An 8,126-nucleotide genomic window follows, 5' to 3' on the forward strand; every position below is an offset into this window, starting at 1 on the left:
TGCTTAGAATTGACTTGGCTATGCAGGCTCTCTTTTGGTTCCATATGAAGTACAAGGTGGTTTTTTCCAGTTCTGTGAAGAAAGTCAATGGTAGCTTGATGGGGATAGTGTTGATTCTGTAAATACTTTGGGCAATATGGCTATTTTAATAATATTGATTCTTCCTAACCAGGAACATGGAATGTTTCTCCATCTGTTTGTGTCCTCGCTTATTTTGTTGAGAAGTGGTTTGTAGTTTTCCTTGTAGAGGTCCCTTACATTCCTTGTAAGTTGTATTCCTAGGTATTTTATTCTTTTTGTAGCAATTGTGAATGGTAGTTCATTCTTGATTTGGCTCTCTTTAAGTCTGTTATTGGTGTAGACGAATGCTTGTGATTTTTGCACACTGATTTTATATCCTGAGACTTTGCTGAGGTTGCTTATCAGTTTCAGGAGTTTTTGGGCTGAAGTGATGAGGTCTTCCAGGTATACTATCATGTCGTCTTCAAATAGAGACAATTTGGCTTCCACCTTTTCTATTCGAATATCCTTTATTTCTTTTTCATGCCTGATTGCTCTGGCTAGAACTTCCAGAACTATATTGAATAGGAGTGGTAAGAGAGGGCATCCTTGTCTAGTGCCGGATTTCAAAGGGAATGCTTCCAGTTTTTGCCCATTCAGTATGATATTGGCTGTTGGTTTGTCATAAATAGCTTTTATTACTTTGAGATACCTTCCATCAATACCGAGTTTATTGAGGGTTTTTAGCATAAAGAGCTGCTGAATTTTGTCAAATGCCTTCTCTGCGTCAATTGAGATAATCATGTGGTTTTTGTTTTTGGCTCTGTTTATGTGGTGAATTACGTTTATAGACTTGCGTATGTTGAACCAGCCTTGCATCCCCGGGATGAATCCTACTTGATCATGATGGATAAGTTTTTTGATTTGCTGTTGCAATCGGTTTGCCAGTATTTTATTGAAGATTTCTGCATCTATGTTCATCATGGATATTGGCCTGAAGTTTTCTTTTCTTGTTGAGTCTCTGCCGGATTTTGGTATCAGGGTGATGTTGGTCTCATAAAATGATTTGGGAAGGATTCCCTCTTTTTGGATTATTTGAAATAGTTTCAGAAGGAATGGTAGGTACCAGCTCCTCTTCGTGTGTCTGGTAGAATTCAGCTGTGAACCCATCTGGACCTGGGCTTTTTTGGGTAGTAGGCTCTTAATTGCTGCCTCGACTTCAGACCTTGTTATTGGTCTATTCATGGTTTCAGCTTCCTCCTGGTTTAGGCTTGGGAGGACACAGGAGTCCAGGAATTTATCCATTTCTTCCAGGTTTACTAGTTTATGTGTAAAGAGTTGTTTGTAATATTTTCTGATGATGGTTTGAATTTCTGTGGAATCTGTGGTGAATTCCCCTTTGTTGTTTTTTATTGCAACTATTTAGTTGTTCTCTCTTTTCTTTTTTATCAGTCTGGCTAGTGGTCTGTCTATTTTGTTGATCTTTTCAAAAAACAGCTCTTGAATTTATTCATTATTTGAAGGGCTTTTCGTGTCTCTATCTCCTTCAGTTTTGCTCTGATCTTAGTTATTTCTTGTCTTCTGCTAGGTTTTGAGTTTTTTTTATTTTGCTCCTCTAGCTCTTTCAATTTTGATGATAGGGTGTCAATTTTGGATCTCTCCACTCTTCTCATATGGGCACTTATTGCTATATATTTTCCTCTGGAGACTGCTTTAAATGTGTCCCAGAGATTCTGGTATGTTGTGTCTTCGTCCTTGTTGGTTTTGAAGAACTGCTTTATTTCTCCCTTCATTTCATTGTTTATCCAGTCAACATTCAAGAGCTAGTTGTTCAGTATCCATGAAGCTGTGCGGTTCTGAGTTTGTTTCTGAATTCTGAGTTCTAACTTGATTGCACTATGGTCTGAGAGACTGTTTGTTATAATTTTTGTTGTTTTGCATTTGCTGAGGAGTGATTTACTTCCAATTATGTGGTCAATTTTAGAGAATGTGTGATGTGGTGCTGAGAAGAATGTATATTCTGTGCATTTGGGGTGGAGAGTTCTGTAAATGTCTATCACGTTTGCTTGTTCCAGGTCTGAGTTCAAGTCCTTGATATCCTTGTTAATTTTCTGTCTGGTTGATCTGTCTAATATTGACAGTGGAGTGTTAAAGTCTCCCACTATTATTGTGTGGGAGTCTAAGTCTCTTAGTAAGTCATTAAGAACTTGCCTTATATATCTGAGAGCTCCTGTATTGGGTCCATATATATTTAGAATCATTAGCTCTTCTTGTAGCTCTTCTCCTTTTACCATTATGTAATGACCTTCTTAATCTCTTTTGATCTTCGTTGCTTTAAAGTCTATTTTATCAGAGATGAGAATTGCAACTCCTGCTTTTTTTTGCTCTCCATTTGCTTGGTAAATCTTCCTCCATCCCTTTATTTTGAGCCTTTGTGTATCCTTGCATGTGAGATAGGTTTCCTGAATACAGCACACCAATGGGTTTTGGCTTTTGATCCAATTTGCCAGTCTGTATCTTTTGATTGGTGCATTTAGCCCATTTACATTTAGGGTTAATATTGTTATGTGTGAATTTGATAGTGCCATTTTGATGGTAGCTGGCTGTTTTGCCCATTAATTGATGCAGATTCTTCATTTTGTTGAAGCTCTTTAGCATCTGGTGTGTTTTTGGAATGGCTGGTACTGGTTGTTCCTTTCTATGTGTAGTGCCTCTTTCAGGAGCTCTTGTAAAGCAGGCCTGGTGGTGACAAAATCTCTGAGTACTTGCTTGTTCTCAAAGGATTTTATTTTTCCTTCACTTACGAAGCTCAGTTTGGCTGGATATAAAATTCTGGGTTGAAAGTTCTTTTCTTTAAGGATGTTGAATATTGGCCCCCACTCTCTTCTGGCTTGTAGGGTTTCTGCCAAGAGATCTGCTGTGAGTCTGATGGGCTTTTCTTTGTGCATGACCGGACCTTTCTCTCTGGCTGCCCTTAGCATTTTCTCCTTCATTTTGACCCTGGTGAATCTGATGATTATGTGCCTTGGGGTTGTTCTTCTTGTGGAATATCTTTTTGGTGTTCTCTGTATTTCCTGGACTTGAATATTGGCCTGCCTTGCTAGGTTGGGGAACTTTTCCTGCGTAATATCCTGAGGAGTATTTTCCAGCTTGGATTCATTCTCTTCGTCACATTTAGGTACACCTATCAAACATAGATTAGGTCTCTTCACACAGTCCCACATTTCTTGGAGACTTTGTTCATTCCTTTTTGTGCTTTTTTCTCTAATCTTAGCTTCTCATTTTATTTCATTGAGTTGATCTTCGACTTCTGATATCCTTTCTTCTGCTTGGTCAATTCAGCTGTTGAAACTTGTGCATGCTTTGCAAAGTTTTTGTGTTGTGTTTTTCAGCTTCTTCAGTTCACTCATATTCCTCTCTAAGTTTTCCATTCTTGTTATCATTTCCTCAAATCTTTTTTTCATGGTTCTTAGTTTCTTTGCATTGAGTTAGAACATGTTCTTTTAGCTCATGGAAGTTTGTCATTACCCACCTTCTGAATGATTCTGTCATTTCATCACACTCATTCTCTGTCCAGCTTTGTTCCCTTGTTGGTGAGGATTTGTGGTCCCTTGTAGGAGGCGAGGTGTTCTGGTTTTGGGTGTTTTCCTCCTTTTTGTGCTGGTTTCTTCCCATCTTTGTGGATTTATCCACCTGCCGTCTGAGTAGTTGCTGATTTTCCGATTGGGTCTCTGAGTGGACATCCAGATTGTTGATGATGAAGTATTTCTGTTTTTTAGTTTTCCTTCTAACAGTCTGGCCCCTCTACTGTAGGTCTACTGAGGTCCACTCCAGGCCCTGCTTGCTTGGGGTACACCTGTAGCAGCTGCAGAACCGTTTCTTCTTCTGCTATCTTTGTCCCTGAATGATGCCTGCCAAATGTCAGTCTGATCAGTCTTTGTGAGGTGACTCTTTGGATCTATGGGGGTCAGGGAGCTGCTTGAGGAGACTGTCTGTACTTTATACTTGAGGAGACAGTCTGTACTTTATAGGAGCTCAAGTGCTGAGCTGTGAGCTCCATTGTTCATTCAGGGCTGCTAGGCAGGTACGTTTAAGTCTGCTGCAGCAGAACTCATAAGCCCCCTTTTTTTCTCAGGTGCTCTGTCCAGGTGAGTTAGGGCTTTATTTATGAGTATCCGTTGCACTGTCCTGCCCAGCAAGGAGCTTCTTCACTGTTTTTATAGCTGTACTGCACTCCATTCTTTGGGTGGATAACCCATAATTTATTTAATCAACCTCCTACTGTTGGATAGTTGTATCATTACCAATATTTTTCTCCTGGGACTAGGCATGTTCAAAATGGTGACTCCATCTTCTCTTTCTTCCATCTGCGGGTATGGTAAGTAGCAGACAAGATGGCTCCAGCCCAGTGAAAAGGTCATTTGCATCTTTCTCAATTTTTAATTACACAGGTTATGCATTTAAAATAGAGAACACAGCCTCGGCAACATAGTTATACTTTATTTTTATAAAAAAATTTAAAAATTAGCTGAATTGCTATGTATGTACCTATGTAACAATCCTACATGTTCTGCACATGTACCCCAGAACCTAAAGTGCAATAAACTATATTTTTTAAAAAATTAGCTGAACGTGGTAGTGTGGACCTATAGTCCTATCTCTTGGGTGGCTGAGATGAGAGAATTTATTGAGCATGGGAGGTTGAAGCTACAGGTCTCTCTCTTTCTCTCTCTCTCTCTCTTTTACACACACACACACACACACACACACACACATTGTTTTAATAAGGAAATTACCTGTTTTACTAAGAAAATTATTTACAAAAAAACTATTAAGCAGAATATGTAGAATATTTTCCCATATAGTTTTCAAAGAAACAATAGAGATGTGTATATATATCTACTATATTTTCTCTATATACATATTTTTTCTATATATATATTAGATCTATCTATAGATCTAATATATAGAGAGAAAATATATATTTACATATAAAAATAAATATATAATATATATATTTAGATATCTATATCTAAATATAGATATCTATATAGATATCTATATATCTAAAATACATATATAGAGAGAGAAGCTCCACTGACCTTTTGATATATATATTATATATAAAATATATATTATATATATATTACATATAAAATATATAATATATAATTTTATATATAATATATATATAAAAAGGTCATATATGTATATTTTATATATATTATATATAAAAAGGTCATTGGAGCATCTATATATCTAAAAAATATATATGTATTGAGAGAGAGAAGCTCCACTGACCTTTTTATATATATATAGATATATATATCTAAAATATATAGAGAGATATCTAAAAGATATATATAGATATATAGATATAGATATATATAGAAAGTAGCTCCATTGACCATTCTTTCTTTCATATATATATATATAAAATCATATCATTTACATTGGCACCACAAAAAGAAGATGCACTTAGGAATTTAACTGTATATGCACAATATCTTTATATGGCAAATTATAAAACTCTGAGAAAAGATATTAAAGAACTAATGGAGAGAGATTTCATGTTAATGGATAGAAAGACTTGATATTGTTAACATGTCAGTTCTTCCTAAATTGATCTGTAGATTGAAAATAAAACCAATCAAAATCTTATCAGTTTATATTAAGGATATTAAAAAAATGGATCTAAAGTTTAAATGTCCTAAAGTTCTAAAGTTTTGCAGAGCCTAAAACCCAGAATAGTCAAATGGATACTGAAGGAAAACAACAAAGTTTACATGCTGACACTATCCAACCTGAGGTTGTAGTATAAAGCTGCAATAATAAAAAGAGTCTGGGATGGGTGAGAGAAAAGACAAACAGCTCAATTAACAGAATAAGGTTTTCAGAATTCAACTACAGGAAAATAATCAATTGATCTTTGACAAAGTAGCAAAGGCAATTCAGTGAAAAAAGATACTTTTTTCAAAAAATGGTGGTATAAATACGGGATATCTACATGCAAAAATCAATGTGAATGTAGACACCAAATTTACTCAAAATTAATAATAGAAAGAAATACAAACTGCAAAACTAGCAAAAAGTCTAGAAGACAACATGATAGAAAATCTAGATGAGTTTTTAGATATGCAAAAAGAGTGATCCATGAAAGAAAAAAATTAGTAAGTTGGTCTTTGTTAAAATTAAAACTACTCAAAGAAATACAACATTTTTTTTTCTTTTTTCATTGTACTTTAGGTTCTGGGGTACATGTGCAGATCATGCAGGATTGTTGCATAGGTACACACACGGCAAGGTGGTTTGCTGCCTTCATCCCCCCATCAGCTATATTTGGTATTTCTCACCTCATTATTTCTCCCAACCTCCCCACCCCCCACTGTCCCTCCCCTAGCCCCCTCTACTGATCGCAGTGTGTGATGCTCCCCTCCCTGTGTCCACGTGTTCTAATTGTTCAACACTCGCCTATGAGTGAGAACATGTGGTGTCTGGTTTTCAGTTCTTGTGTCAGTTTGCTGAGAATGATGGTTTCCAGATTCATCCATGTCCCTAGGAAGGCCACAAACTCACAGTTTTTTATGGCTGCGTAGTATTCCATGGTGTATATGTGCCACATTTTCTTTATCCAGTCTATCAGTGATGTACATTTGGATTGGTTCCAAGTCTTTAATATTGTAAACAGTGCCACAATGAACATACCTGTGCACATGTAGAAGTACACCACTTTGAGAATGAGAAGAGAAGCCACATACTGGTAGAAAATACAAACTAAACACATATTTAATAAAGAATTATATTCAAACAAAATAACGTACTCAAAATTCAACATTAAGAAAAGACAACAACTTGAAAATAGGCAAAGATCTGAAGAGACAGCTTGTCAAAGAAAATATACAGATGGCAAATAAGCATAAGAAAAGACGTTCAACATAATATGTCATTAAGAAATGCAAATTAAATAACAAGATACCTATTAGAATGGCTAAAATGCAAACTAGCTGACAATGCCAAATAATGCCAAGGTTATTGAGCAACAAAATAATCATACATTATTAGGAGAAATGCAGAGATATATAATCACTTTAAAGGACGATTTGCAGTTTCATACAAAGCTAAACATAATCTTACCACAGAACCCAGCAATTGCTTTCTTAGATTTCAACCCACATGAGTTAAAAGCCATATCCACATAAAAACCAGCACATGAATTTTTATACAGGCTGTATTTGTAATTGCCAAAAACTGGAAGAAACCAAGATGTCCCTCAAAAGGGTAAGTGGATAAAATGTTGTGGTACATTCAGACAATGGAATATTAGTCAGCAATATAAAGAAGTGGCCTTCAAGCCTCAGCAATATGGAGGAACTTTAAATGTCCATTACTAAATTTAAAAAACCAGTCTGAAAAGGCTACATTCTGTTTGATTCCAACTACATGACCTTTAGGAAAAGACAAAACTACAGAGACAGTGAAAAAATCATTGGTTACCAGTTTTTCAAGTTGGGAGAAGAGAGATAAATAGTTATATTCAAGCTTTTAGTATATTTTATTATACATATAAAAATATTTTGTAGGCTAGGCGCGGTGACTCACACCTGTAATCTCAGCACTTTGGGAGGCTGAGGCAGGCAGATCATGAGATCAGGAGTTTGAGTCTAGTCTGGTCAGCATAGTGAAACCCATTGTCTACTAAAAATATAAAAAATTAGCCGGATGTGGTGGTGTGTGCCTGTAATCCCAGTTACTTGGGAGGCTGAGGTTGGAGGATCAAGTGAAGCTAGGAGGCAGAGGTTGCAGTAAGCCAAGATCGTAGATGGGAGAAATATGTTAAGATAAATAGGTAAAACACAGGGGATTTCTAGGGCAGTGAAACTAGTCTACAAGATACTGTAATGGTGGTTATGGGACATTATACATTTGTCAAAATCAATAGAACTGCACAACTCTAATATAAACTATGGATTTTAGTTAATTAATATTTCAGTACTGGTTCATTAACTGCAAGAAATGTACCACAGAATCAAGACATTAATAGTAGAAGAAACTATGAGCAAGGGAGACTGAGTACATAGGAATTCTATATGATCTGCTAAATTAAAATTGCTCTAAAAAATTTTATT

This window comes from Callithrix jacchus, chromosome 6 (genome assembly GCF_049354715.1).
Source record: "Callithrix jacchus isolate 240 chromosome 6, calJac240_pri, whole genome shotgun sequence".
In the NCBI taxonomy this organism is placed as follows: Eukaryota; Metazoa; Chordata; class Mammalia; order Primates; family Cebidae; genus Callithrix; species Callithrix jacchus.